Source organism: Procambarus clarkii, chromosome 38, assembly GCF_040958095.1.
Source record: "Procambarus clarkii isolate CNS0578487 chromosome 38, FALCON_Pclarkii_2.0, whole genome shotgun sequence".
In the NCBI taxonomy this organism is placed as follows: domain Eukaryota; kingdom Metazoa; phylum Arthropoda; class Malacostraca; order Decapoda; family Cambaridae; genus Procambarus; species Procambarus clarkii.
This window is the reverse complement of record NC_091187.1, coordinates 31,561,188-31,575,760: the sequence shown is the minus strand read 5'-3', so window position 1 is coordinate 31,575,760 and position 14,573 is coordinate 31,561,188. Positions and strand designations below refer to the sequence as shown.

At 48.8% G+C, this 14,573-nt stretch overlaps 1 long non-coding RNA gene across 2 annotated transcripts in view; it reads left to right on the top strand.

The window, feature by feature from the left end:
- The first annotated feature begins 327 nt into the window (after positions 1-327).
- Positions 328-14,573, top strand: part of LOC138372418 (uncharacterized) — a 326,474-nt gene continuing 312,228 nt past the window's right edge. For both annotated transcript variants that reach the window (XR_011230859.1, XR_011230858.1), the window contains exon 1: positions 328-447. This is a non-coding gene — a long non-coding RNA (uncharacterized lncRNA). The remainder of the gene's footprint in view (positions 448-14,573) is intronic.

Sequence of the window (14,573 nt, the reverse complement as noted above, 5' to 3'; positions counted from 1 at the left end):
TTGGGAGCGCAAGTCTTCCCCTCATCCATCTCTTCTCCATCTCTATGTTGTAATTAACAATAAGGTAAATGACTATAAATAATAAATATTTAAACAATACATAAACAAAATCTACATAGCAGTGAAGGAGGTCAAGTAATGTTCCGTTAATTATGGGGTTAAGTGGCCCTTGCCTGCATTGTTGATATTGTCAATGGCCACTTCTGGCAGCGGCCACTGGCCACCTCTGGCAGCGGCCACTGGCAACGTGCATGTTATGGTCGTAGTGGCAGGAGTAACTAGCGTCTTAGACCCCAGTTGAGGCGCAGCCAATTACAAGCCAAGATGGATCTATTGCGTCAGACTATTAACCAATGAGAAGCAATGTGGTGAGTATAAAAGTGGGAGCTGGAGCCGTGGTGTGTCAGTTACCTCCTCTCCACGGCAAGACATCTTATCATAGCGAAGGTTTGTGTTTTGTTAAGTTTTTTGAAATGTTTGTTATAGGTTGTTTGTTGGTTTTTATGTTTTTAAGTTTTCTAATAGGTATTATTATAGACGTTAAATTGTTGAACGTATTTCATAACTTGTAACTTCCCCCCCCCCTTACTTCACAGCCAAACTAGTAGTGTCGTGAGTCAAACAGTTGTCAACTAAATGACGCAAGTTATTAACCACTTCAACAATATTACATTCCATGTTTATACCTAGTAATCTTCTATGGCTATATGTAACTAGATGGCATATAATCGTGCCTTTGATTCATATCGGGATAAATTACTCCTAATGTGAATTCCTAAAATTGAGTTTTAAATTGTCTTCCACACGACTAAAATGGAGTTCTTAAGAATTATTAATAAAGTGATTATTCTTAAATGACATTAAAAGCGTCTCTTGATTTCTGTATTACCTTGTGAGTGGGTTAACTGGTTTGGGTATAAAACTGCTAAAATTCGTGTATTTAATTAATTTTGAAACTATCATAACTCTTGTACAAGAATTAAAATCGGCCATGACTTAATTTTAATTATTAACTTGACTGAAATTTCCTAAACCTCAAGCCTATAATTGGCTTGAGCAGTTAAACCTCTAAAGATCCTATACTGACAAACTTGCAGGGAGCTTGTGTAACGGGTGTTGGAAGGAAAAGTTGTCTAAATTCAACATGTCCTTTGCACCTTCAGGTCTAACAAATGATTTCTCCTGGTTTTGTTACACTTTACTAAATCTGAATTGGTAAGATTAGGTTTACACTAACTAACTTGTCTAAAACTCTGCCTCGATCATCTTGGCTGTCGCATGGAAAAAATGGCCACCCTTTCATCATCGGTGGATACTGTATTTAAATGGCAATTATTGCTGGTATAAATATTGCGTAGAAAATTTCGCCTTGTGAATATAAAGTACTTGTGCTTCTTGAGGACCGTGGTGCTTGACGAAGTGGTCTTCATAATGGTGCACTAACATAACTAGTAAACACCCCTTTACCTACTGGTGTTTTCTGATGCATGACGGATCATCGCTGACTTTCCTGAAGTGACAATTAATGCCAGTTCTAATTGAAACCTTAACTGGCAATTATCTTCCTGGTCAGATAATATCCCACATCCTTCAGAATGCCACAACCTCTATTCCTCGCATGTACTTTACTAAAGCTCTTGAAGGTTTATTACTACAAACTTGTCTTAAATCTTGCCTCGTGTTTTAGTATAGTGAGGGAGTATTCAAAGCTACCACAATACTCGTAAATAGGTACATCTTAAATGGGTCCCCTTGCTCAGTGTAAACCCGCGATTCATTTGGGGGAGGCAGTTAGTTCACTGTAATTACTCTAAACTGGAAGGTAGAGCCTGGCAGCAATTGAAGTAATTTTTTTTTAAGCATAAAGCAAAACTACCAATTTTAGCTGAAAAATTACTCGCCAGGGTGAATGCTATTGCCATAAAACCTTAATATTGACATCTGGTAGATAACCACGTGTAGGTTAATCTACAAAATTATGTAAGTTTGGTTTTTTCAATAAATTTGAACTACTGAATATGGTGGGACACGAGAACATGCTGTTCTTAATGAAGTTGACCAGAATGTTAAGTTTAGACTCCTTGCATTTGCTTCCATAAACTCTGACTTTTCGTGCAACAAATGCTACATAACTCCCACGTCCAACAGTGTTGGACATAGTGGTGGTGGGGGGGGGGGGGGGGGAGGAATCGGGATGATAAAACTACTGTAGGACATATACTGAACCATGACTTTTTATATTGCCCGGCACCTCCAAACATTAGTTCTTCTAGTCTTGGAGGTTAGCACAAAGACCTTGCCGAAAACTTATCCATGGAATGAACTTTAGGGTGAAAGGAAAGTCATTTCACCTAGATCAAAATGATGCGTAAAGCTGCAAATGTTCCTGACCCAACAATGTAAACTCTAAATTGCCAGCGATGATGAATAGCTAGTGGACGAACTTTCTTCTTCGAAAGTGGTATGCATGGAATGGGTCTCGCAAGATAGGTTTAAGCTTCCTAAACCTTGTAAAAGTACGGCCCCATTGCCCTCTACAGAAAGTTTATACAAAGAGCACGTGCGTGTATTGAACCTATAGGGCACTGATCCTCATGGACATTAACTTTTCTAACCAACCGGGTATCTAAATAGAGAACAAAGCCTCTTCTGTTGTAGTAAAGGCTAAACATTACACACGACCTGCAAAACGAGAGGCTAAGGGTGGGGGGGTGGATACTTTGCATTTTCTTGTGGTCGTACCACCCCCTCCCCATCCGGCCCGTTGGCGTCGTGAGGGGGCTTGGTGGACGGCTGCCAGAGTGTGATGCTCCGTTGGGCAGTCCTCTGTCCTTTTCTGGCCTTGCACTCCTGCTGCTGTCTTCTCCAATTGTGCCGGATCGCTTTTCCTTTTCCTTGTGTTTCGTTTTTCTCCCCCCTCTTCTCCTATCTGCTTGTCGTTTCCTGCCGACCTTTTGCTTGTTTTGGATTCTTTCTTTGGACTTATTTTATTTTGACGCCCGGGTGCTTGAGGAGGCATACTCTTGCACCCGTAGAACTGTAGTACCCAACGTCTCGAGCGAGGGGAACCTTTTATTGTCAATCCCCCTTTCGTCGCTGAACCCGATCTCGACGGACTGACGGTTCTTAAGGTGGCGTTTGTGGGGCGTATACTCACGACGCACCCCTAGGGGGCCCCGGCATGATCGGCGATAGCTTCCTGTTAGGTGTCCTGCCTCTAATTGTGGCTCCATGGTGGGTATGGGGGCACATTCCTGGATGAATTTATCACTTTTCGTCTCTATGTCGTTGAATGTTTCCGTTGTACCCTCTCAGGCTCGTGGGGTGGGCGACCAAGCCCCCGAGTCGGCCTGTATTGGAAGACCAGGCTCTGTAGCTCCCGCTGCGTTGGGCCCCGACCTTGCTCCTCCTTTGACCGTTCTGACTTCTTCCCCCAGCTCCCCTCCCTCCTCTGTGGTTGGGTCGAGCCTCCAGCCCCCGGTGGTGACCACTTCGTCCCCTGGTGTGGCTAAGTCTTTCGTTGTGACTATTGCGCCTTTTGACCCCTCTCTCTCTCTCTAGGGGTTCTCAACGCCGTTCGCGCCCCAACCACACTCGCTCGATTCCTTCCCGTGCTGATGCGTATCAGGCCTTGTTTGGTCCTGCTTCATGGGCCAAATACTTTGATCTCCTCCCTCTTGATTCTGCGCCTCCTGACGATTTCTCCCTCCATCGGCATCTTGTAGATTCCGTGGATGCGTCTGTTACTTTCAACCCCACTCGTCTCGGTACACGTGTCGTTGCTGCTCCTTCTCAGGATGCGGCTTCCCGCTTGGCTGCCTTATCTTGCCTTGGCGAGACCCCTGTTCGGGTCTCCAAGAACGTTCAGATGAATGCCAGTGTTGGCACTATTCTGCCTCCCGACCCCATGTTGCAACCGGTGTTCGGAATCTGCAGGATTGCCACGATGATATTCGGCATATCCTTGATGCCCAAGGCCATTCTGTCCTCCAGGTTGACTCGTTTACTCGTCCCCCTCGTGGTCGTCGCCGTCAACCCCTTCGCGTTGTGAAGATCACGTTTGATGGTAGGACCCTTCCATCCTCTGTCATTCTTGCTGGTGCTAGGTGCTCTGTCCAGGAGTATATTACTTCTCCTCGACTTTGTAACAAGTGCTGGAGGTTTGGGCATGGTGCACTCCGCTGCTCTGGGACTATCTCTCTCTGTCCTTTGTGTGGGAGTGAAGGTCACTCTAAGTCGGAGTGCACTTCTCCCCAGGCTCGTTGCCTCAACTGCGGTTAGGCCCATCCTACCTTCTCCCGTGCGTGTGTCCATTACAAGCTTGAGGCAGCCGTCCTCGACTTGAAGCACCGGGAGCGTTTATCTTTTCCTGAGGCGAGGCGCCAGGTTCGCCAGGCTCCCGCCTTTTGCTAATATCTCTTATGCTCGCGTGTTGCGCTCTTCCTCTCCTCGTCCTTCCCGCCTTCCTCAGACTCACAACCGTTTCCGGGCCTTGGACCCTGATGCGCCCGCTGCCCCCTCCTTTGTTCCTTTGGGTTCTCTCCCGAAGGATCCTCCTCCTGGTCCTCTGTCTGGGGTTCTCCTTCCTTCTACCCGGTCTTGTCGTGTCTCCTGTGTCTTCTTCCTCGTCCCCCTCCGATCCTCCTTCCCATCCTCTTCCTCCATCTATCGGCTCTCCCCACCGCCTGTCGGTGCGGGCGGATGTCCATCGCTCTCCTACGGCCGTCGTGTGTGCTCTCGTTCGGCTTCTCCTGTTGACACTGGAATCCGTTGCCCAGTACGTAGTTGCTGGGACACCGGTCTCTTTAAGTCAGAAGCGAAAGCCTGGCTCCTCTCCTTCCTCTTCCCCGGCGGGTAAGAAGGCTTCGCTTTCTTCCTCGGCTCCTACTTCTGGCTCTGTTGCTCCTTCCCCTCCCGTTTCAGTGATTGCGCCCCCTGTTCCTGCTTTGGGGGTTTCTTTGGCCCCTGCTTCCCTTTCGGTTGCTGCTCTTGCTGAGGTGCGCTCCCCTCTTTCTACTCCCCCTCTTCCTGCTGCTGTCCTTGACTGCTCCTCTCCGTTGTCTCCTCCTCTTCCTCCTCCTCCTCCTCCTCCGGACCCCGCCCGCCCACCTCTTATCTGTTCTCCCGTTTCCTTCCCTCCGTCTTTGCTCAGTTTACCCATGCCCCCTAACCTGACTTTGCTGACCCTGATCCCGACCCTGATATTCTTTAACGTGCTCTGTTGCTCTTTCGCCTTTGTTTCTTCCTTGTTCTCTGTTTTTGTCCTTTCTCTTCTCGTCGTTGTCCATTCTTCAATGGAACGTTCGAGGTTATTACGCCAATTTCCTCGAACTCCAACTTCTGATTTCGCGGTTTTCGCCCCTTTGTGTCTGTCTCCAGGAGCCAATGCTTGGTGCTCGTCCTGGTCGTTTTCGTGGCTATTCCTTTCTCTTCCCCCCCCCCCCCCCCCAGCCTATTGCTGGGGCTTCTAATTCTTCTGCTCTCTTGATTCGTGCCGATGTTCCCTTTGTTCCTTTGCTTTTTCCTTCGCCTCTTACATTGTTCTGCTGCTCGTATCTTTGTGGGGAAATGGTACACAATTTGTTCCATTTATCTCCCCCAGAGTGTCCCGCTCTCTCTTCCTGATTTGAAACGCCTCCTAGACTCCTTGCCGGAGCCTGTGCTCCTGCTAGGGTGACTTCAATTGTCGTCATTCTCTTTGGGGTGACGTTCTGACGAATACCCGGGGTCGCCTCCTTGAGCCGTTTCTCCTCTCTTCTTCCCTGTCTCTTCTGAATTCTGGTGAGCCCACTCATTTGGACTCTCGGACTCGCACCCTTTCTTGTCTTGATCTTTCTCTCTGCTCTTCTTCTCTTTACTTAGATTTCACGTGGCAGGTTCTTGATGACCTCCATGGAAGTGATCATTTCCCCATCCTTGGTTTCCTTTTTTCTCTTTTCGCCCTTCCCTCTTTCCCTAGATGGCAGTTTGCTAAGGCAGACTGGACCCTATTTACCCTCAGTGCTGCTCTCTCTGACCTCTCCCTTGTGCCTCTCTCTCGCGCTCTCCTCCTTTTTCATGACACTGTCTTCAACGCTGCCCTCCGCTCTATTCTTTGCTCTTCCTCTCGTGGTCCACGGAAGTGCGTTCCCTGGTGGAATGCGGACTGTGCTCGGGCTGTCCGCTGTAAGCGTGCAGCCTGGAAGAGGCACCGCCGTAGGCAGACGACCGATTCTTTTCTTTTCTTTCGGAAAGCAGAGTGCGGTGGCCCGTAGGGCCATCCGTACGGCTAAACGTGAATGTTGGGCATCTTATGTCTCAACAATTACGTCCGAAACCCCTCTGGCCCAGATTTGGAAGCGTATCCGCAAGATAGCGGGTAAGTTCGTTCCCGATGTTTCACCGGTCCTTCACCTCCATGATACTCTTGTGGCGGACCCGTTGCAGGTCGCTTCCGAACTGGGTTCCCACTTTCATTCTGTTAGCTCTAGTCTTCATCTTCCCCAATCTTTCCTTCTTCGTAAACCTGTCCTTGAGTCTCTTCCTTTAGATTTCTGCACTCATCTTCAGCTTCCCTATAATGATCCCTTCTCTCTCTCTGAACTTCGTTCTGCCCTGGCCCTCTGCGGTTCTACGGCGGCGGGCTCCGATGGTATTCATTATGAGATGCTTCGCCATCTCCCTCCGAGCTCGTCTCAGTATTTACTGAGTCTGTATAATCGGATCTGGGAGTCGTCGTCAGTCCCTGAGGACTGGCTCGATGCCGTTGTCCTCCCTGTTCGCAAACCGGGGTCTCTGGGTACTTCCCCTAAGGACTTTCGCCCTATTGCTCTCACAAGTTAGTGTCTGCAAACTCTTTGAACGTATGGTTAACGTTCGTCTGATGTGGTTCCTGGAACACCATCACCTCCTCTCCCCCTTCTCAATTTGGTTTCCGCAAGTGCCGCAGCACGACAGATGTCCTGGTGAACTTGGAGGTCTATATTCGTACTGCTTTTGCTGCGAAGACCTCCGTTGTTGCCGTCCTTTTTGACCTGGAAAAGGCTTACGACACCACTTGGCGTTATCATATCCTATCTCAACTTCATTCTTTTGGCCTTCGTGGTCATCTCCCTCTCTTTCTCCGCGGCTTCCTCTCTCGTCGTTCCTTTCGGGTGCGCCTTGGTACCGCTCTCTCTCCCTCTTTTCAGCAATACGAAGGTGTGCCCCAGGGTAGTGTTCTGAGCACTACTCTTTTTCTGGTTGCCCTCAATGGTCTTCTTTCCTCTCTTCCTTCTGGTGTCTTCTCCGCTCTCTATGTCGATGATCTTACTCTTTGTTGTCAGGGTGATGATTCGCCTCTCCTTCAACGCCGGCTTCAACTTGCAATTGATGCCGTGTCGTCTTGGGCCACTGATCATGGCTTCAAGTTCTCTACTTCTAAGACTTGTGCCATGACTTTTACTCGGAAACGGGTTGTTCTTCGTCCCTCTTTGTCACTTTATGGTCATCCCATTGAATACAAAGATTCCGCGAAGCTTTTGGGGTTATTCCTTGACACTCGTTTGTCTTGGTCTCCCCATATCTCTTACCTCCGTGTTGAGTGCTCTAAGGCCCTTACCCTCCTTCGGGTCTTGTCCCATACTTCTTGGGGGCAGATAGGCGCACTCTCCTTGCTTTACATTCCTCTCTCGTCCTGTCTAAGCTCGATTATGGTTGCCCTGCTTACTCGTCTGCTTCTCCTTCTACTCTTCGCCGTCTTGATGCTTTGCACCATACTCGGGTTGCGCCTCAGTTCTGGTGCCTTTCGTTCGACTCCCGTCCTTAGCTTGTATGTTGACACTGGCTTCCTGTCTCTCCAGGACCGCCGTGATCGCTACTGTCTTCGCTATCTTGCGCGGTACCTTGCAACATCCTTCCTCTCGCCTCTGTCGTGCTTTAACTTTTACCACTCCTGCAGGTTCCTGTTCCTCTTCACCACCTCCCTCTTTCTGTCCGGTTATCTCGCCTGCAGGATTCTCTTTCCGTTCGTATTTCTGATGTTTCTCCTCGTGTTCCTTCTTTGCCCCCGTGGAGGGTCCCTCTTCCGCGGTTTTGTACATCCTTGACCCGTATCACTAAAGCTTTTACCCCTCCTACGGTTCTAAAACGCCTTTTCCTCGAGCACTTTTCTTCTCACTCCCGCTCCGTTTCTGTCTTCACCGATGGGTCTAAGTCAGTGGACGGTGTTGGCTACTCTGTTGTTTTTCCTGATCGCACTTATGTGTCGCTTGCCTCCGGAGACTAGCATCTTTACAGCGGAACTTTATGCTATTCTCTATGCTCTTCGTCTCCTAGCTTTCTCGTTGTCAGTCTTCCTTTGTAGTTGTTGTTGACTCTCGTAGTGCCCTCATGGCTCTCGGGTCCTTTAATCCGGTTCATCCAGTGGTTGTCGAGATCCAGCATTGGCTGTTTCTCGTTCACAGTAAATTTAAGTCGGTTGAGTTTTGTTGGGTTCCCAGCCATATTGGTGTGTCTTTAAATGAGCGTGCGGATGCTGCCGCCAAGGAAGCTGTCCGCTCTTGTCCTATCTCTCGTAAGGGCATTCCGTATTCCGACTTTTACCCGGTTATCCATTCCTCAGTCCTTACCCGTTGGCAGGCTTCTTGGTTAGTCTGTTACTGGTAACAAGCTACGTACTCTTAAATGTTGTGTTTCCTCGTGGCAGTCCTCCTTCCACCGTAACCGGCGGTGGGAAACAGCTCTGGCGAGGTTGCTGTATTGGCCATACTCGCTTAACCCATGGTCACTTGATGGAGCACCGCCCTGCTCCTTATTGTCCTAGTTGCATTGTCCCTCTTACGGTCGTGCATGTCCTTCTTGAATGTCCTGACTTCCAGGACGAGCGTGTGTCTTGCTTTCCGACCGCCCCTCGCGGTCACCTGTCCCTCGATAGAATTCTTGGTGACTCGGATACTTTTGATATCGTTCGCCTTATGCGTTTTTGTTCTCGTATTGGCATCCTTGGTGATATTTAGCGCCCTCTGATTATTTTGCATATATTGATGGTGCTACATAGCCTTCCCGGTTTGGTGCCTTCTTTTGATAATTACTTACTTACTTGTGGTCGTACCAGTGGGATCACAAACTCGTTGGAGAAAAGAGTTTACTGCCTTAAACGTGCTCTAGTATTTTTCCCAGGCCAGAGACCAGGTGTATAACATTGATTATTGCTCTGGCAATAGTGTTTAACCAGTCAATGGAAACTTTGTTGGAATTAGTTTTAACTATGTTCATGTAAACAGTAATTGCAGCAATCGATGGATAATTGCTACATAAAGCCCCCTCCGTGGTGTCCCCTTGCCGTGATGAAGCTCGTGTACACGTCCCTGGGACCAGTGATGGTTGCCTTTGCCCCGTTTTGGGTGGTGTACGTTCAGAAGAGAACCACGTAGTGGCCTCGTGAGCCATCGGACCACCTGCTGGAGGGGGGAGGTCCCCCCCCCCCCTGAGTGGCTGGTCAAGTGTCCCGGCTGGGGCGATAGGGTGAATGGGGTCTTGGCACCAGTATGGGAGACTAGACGATGTAGTAAGACTCCTCTGTTGAAAAGGGGGAGCACCGCTGGAGACGACGCACCCTTCCTGCAATGGCGCGTGCTCGGCGTACCTGGCTACCATGGTAGGTGGTGTCCCTTGGTTCCAGGTCCCAAACATTTAGATTGATTGATGCATGACTGACAAGACTTCTTACTCGCTCGTGGGGTGGGCGACCAGGCTCCCCGAGTCAAACTGTCCTGGAAGACTTTGCTCTGTATCTCCTACTACAGGACCTGTTCTGGGCCCATAGCAGACTACTCTGGCCTGCTCCCCTCCCTCCTATGTCGAGGAGGGTAGTCCCCCCAAACCCTCTGTGGTGACCGCCTCGTCCCCTTGCACGGCTCCATCTTTGTCACTACTGCACCTTATGACCCTTCTCGAAGTTCTCGCCGTTGTCACCTTCACGGCCGCTCTTGTATGCTCCCTTCCCATGCTAATTTGTACCATTCCTAGATTGGTCCTGCTACGCGGACTAAGTACTTTGAGCTCCATCCTTTGGATTCTACTAGACTTCCCCCCCCCCCTTTTCTTAAGCACCTTGCAGACTCGGTAGAAGCCTGTTACTTTCAACCCCACCAGTCTCGGCGAGAGTCGTTGCTGATCCTTCTAAAGATGCAGCTACTCGCTTGGCTGCCTTATCCTGCATTAGCGAGACCCCTTTTTGCCTCGCAAAGAACGCTGTTAAATACTAGTCATGGCACAGTTCTCGTGTATCATGTTGTAACCAGCGGGTGTTGGCAATCTAAAAGACTGCCACGAGGATATGAAGAATCAAAGGCCATTCTGTCTTTCAGGTAGACATGTTTACTAGACCCCCCTCCCCTCGTGGTCGTTGCCGTCAGCCCCTTCGGGTGGTGAAGATTTCTTTTGATGTTAGGACCCTTCTGACCTGTCATTCTTGCTGGTGCCAGATGCTCCATTCAGGAGTACGTTCCATCTCATTGGCTCTTATAAAAAGTACTGGAAGTTTTGGCATGGTGCCCTCGCATGCTCCAATGTTGCCTCCACACAAGACAAGGGTGTAAGTTGGAGTAGACTTCTCCCCGGGCTCCTTTCCTCAATTACAGTGAGGCCGACCCTACCTTCTCTCACTCGTGCTCTTGAGCTAATCTTGATTTCGGGGATTAGCGTCCCCGTGGCCTGGTCATCGGACCCCCCCCCCCCCAGGAAGTGGCCCACAGCAGCTCACTCCCAGGTACCTATACCCTGCTGGGTAACGGGAACATCAGTGTGAAAGACTTTTTGCCCATTTCTCTGCCTCCACTTCGGATCGAACCTCAGGCCTAAGAATCCGAAGTGCTGTCCTCTTGGCTGCCAGATACTAGTGTATAGATTACAAACTTGAGGCAGCAGTCTTCCACCTGAAGCACTGGGAAAGTTTCTTTTTCTGAGAAGAGGTTCAACTCTACCCTCTCCCTGTACGACTCTTATGTTCACGTGTTGCACTCCCCCCCCCCCCTCTCCTCGTCCTTCCTCAGTCTCGCAACCACTTCAGGCCTTAGACCCAGGCACGCCCACCTCCCCAGTTCCTTTGTTTGGTCCGGAATGGTTCCCCTCTTTCAGTCAGGGGTTCCCCTTATTTCTACTCGGTCTGTCATGTCTCCTCTCCTTTCTTTCTCCTCTCCCTCTGGTCCTCCATCTCTTGGTTCTCCACGCTGCTTGTGTGTGGGCTGATGTCCATTACATTCCCAGAGATATTGTTCACTCTAATGTTGAGCCCCCTCTTCCTGCTATTAAAGTTTCTTTGGCCCCCGCTCCCCTCTTGGTTGCTGAGGTGCGCTCCCCTCTTGCTGTCCTTGACTGCCACTCTTGGTTGTCTCCTCTGCCTCCTCCTCTTCTGGGCCCTGCTTCCTGCCCTCCATCTTTAATCATTTTAGTCATTCCGTCTGACTTTGCTGACCCTGAGCTTCTTTAATGTGTTGTTCCTTTTCCACCCTTTTCTTCTATGTTGCTATGTTCTTTATTGTCTTTTCTTCAGTGGAACTTTCGTGGATACTACGCAAATTTCCTTACCTCCAACTTCTAATTTCAGTTTTCGCCTCTGTCTCAGGAGCCAGTGCTTGGGTGCTCGTCCTGGTAGCTTCCATGGCTATTAGTTTCTCAACCCTTCCCCTTCCCCCCCCCCCCCCACCTCCGAAATGTCCAGGTTGCTCTTCCGGTTCTTAGAAAAAAAAAAAATCCTGATTCCTTGCCTGTGCTCCTGCTGGAGGATTTAAATTGTCAACATACCCTTTGGGGTGATGTTTTGACACATGGGGTTGCCTTTTTGAACCGTTCCTCTCTTCTTCCATCTCCTGAATTCTGGCGAGCCCACTTATTTGGATTCTCGGACTCGCACCCCTTTCCTGTCTTGATCTTTCTCTTTGTTCATCTCTTTACTTTGATTTCGTGTGGCAGGTTCTTGATTATCTCCATGGCAATGACCATTTTCCTATCCTTGTTACACTTTTCCGTTTCACCCTCACCACTCCTTCCCTAGGTGCCAGTTTGCTGAAGCTGACTGGCGCTTCTTTACCCTCCATGTTACTACCTCCAACGTTTCCATTCTGCCTCTCCCTCGTGGCCCTCCTTTTTTTCATGAGTCTTTGACATAGCCCGTACTCTATTCCTCGCTCTCCTTCTCGGGGAAGGCGGAAGTGCATTCCCTGGTAGACTCTGCTCGGGCTGTAAGCATGCAGCCTGGGCGAAACTGCAGACGGTTGAGTCTTTTCTTTTGTTTCGGAAAGAGTATGGTGGCCCGAAGGACCATCAGTACAGCTAAACATGTGTACTGTCTTGTCTCCACCATTACGTCTGAAACTCCTCCTGCTGCAGATCTGGAAGCGTGTCTACAAGATAGTGGGCAACTTGGTTCACGATGTCTCACCAGTCCTTCACCTGTGATACTTTGTATGTATTGGGGGGGGGGGGGAGGGACCGGTTGCACATCGTGACGAAATTGGGTTTCCACTTTTTATGTTGGCTCTGGTTCTCGTCTTCATAGAGCTTTCCTTAAGTCTTCTTGAATCTCTCCCTTTAGATTTCTGTAGCCATCTCGGCCATCCCTATAACGATCCCTTCTGAGCTTCTCTGCCGTAGCCCTCTGTGGTTCTACGGTGGTGGACTCTGATACCAATCATTATGAGATGTGCGGGGAGGGAGATTGTGAAACGTCTGATATTTTCGTCTCTAAACGTATTTAGAGTAGGTTTAATCAGACCTGGGAGTCGTAGTCAATCATTGAGGACTGGCTCGATGCGGTTGTCCTCCCATTATGGAAACCACTCTAGGTCATCCCTCGACTACCCTTTCCAAGGTTTCCGCCCTATTGCCCTCGAAAGTTGTCTCTAAAGTCTTAACGTATGGTTAATGTTCGTATGTAGTTCTTGGAACACTATCACCACGTCTCCTTCTCGGCTTGGTTTTAGCATGTGCTGCAGCACAACAGATGTCCTGATGAACTTGGTCTCTATTCGTACTACTTTTGCTGCAAGGATCTCTATTGTTGCCGTCCTTTTTGACCTGGAAGAGCCTCTTAAGGCTCTTAGAGCCAGAATATGATGCTGCCTTCCTGGCGGTATCATATTCTGTTCAACTTCATTCTTTTGGTCTTTGTGGGAATCTTCCCCCTCATCTGCTAAAGTTTCATCTCCTCGTTCCTTTAGTGAGGCTTGGTACAACTCTCTGCACGTTTAAGGCAATATGAGGGTGTACCCCAAGGTAATGTTCTGAACAAAATAAATTTTTTTGGTTGCCCTCAATGATCTTCGTTCCTTCTGGCCTCTTCTCGTCTCTGTCGACGATCTTAACCTTGCTATCGGTGATGATTCGCCTCTTCAACGGCGTCTTCAACTTGCAATTGATGCCGTGTCGTCTTGGGCCATCGATCATGGCTTAGTTCTCTAAAATTTGTTCTATGACTTATCCTCGGAGGCGTGTAGTTCTTTCCTCCATCTTTGTTGCTTCATGGTCTTCGCCTTGAATAAAAATTGCGTTAAGGTTATGGAGTTCATCTTTGACACTCGTTTGTCTTGGTCGCCCCATATCTCTTACCTGAGAGTTTAAAGCTCTAAGGCCCTTAACCGCCTCAAGGTGTTGTCCCATACTTCTTGGAGGGGGGGGGGGAAGAGAAGGTTGCACTCTCTCCTTTTTACATTCTTCTCTCGTCCTATCTAAACTAGATTATGGTTGCCCTGTTTACTCGCCTGCTTCTACTCTTCGCAGTTTTGATGCTTTGCACCATACTGGATTGCACCTCGGCTCTAGTGCCTTTTGTTCAACTCCAACCCTCGGCTTGTACGTTGACACTAGCTTCCTATCTCTACAGGACTGCCATAATTGCTACTGTCTTCGCTATTCTGTGCGGTCCTTAAAACTTTTTCTCCAGCCTCTCTCGTGCTTTGCATTTTACCCCTCTTGTATTACCTGTCCCTCTTCACCACCTCCCTTGTTTTGTCTGTGTATATCTAACATTATTCTCATTAGGTCCTTAGTTCTAATGTTTCTGATCATAATTTTTTTTTTGGGGGGGGAGGGGGGAGACTCCATCACCAATTGAGTCCCCCTTCCAAAGTTTTGTACATCCTTGAACCGCATCACTAAAGCATTTACGCCTCCTATGGTTCTGAAAAGCCTTTTCCTTGAGCACTTTTCTTCACACATCCGCTTGGTTCCAATCTTCACCGATGGGTCTAAGTCTGCGGGCGATGTAGGCTACTGTTTTTCCTGACCGCACTTGTGTATTGCCTCCCTTCAGAGACTAGCATCTTCACAGTGGAAATTTATGCTATTCTCTCTACTGTCTCCTGCGTTCTGAGTCAATCCTTTGTGGTTGTAGTTAATTCTCCTCGTGGCTCTAGGGTCCCTTAATCCTGTTCATCCAGTGATTATCGAGAAGCATAGGTTGTTGCTCATCTCTAGTAAACTTATCTGTAGCTTTGCTGGGTTACCAGCCATTTTGGTGTTTAAGCGTACAGATGCTGCTGCTAGAAAGCCTATCTGTTCTTGTCCCATCTCCAGTAAAGGTATTCTGGCTTTTACCCAGATTTTCATTCCTCCAT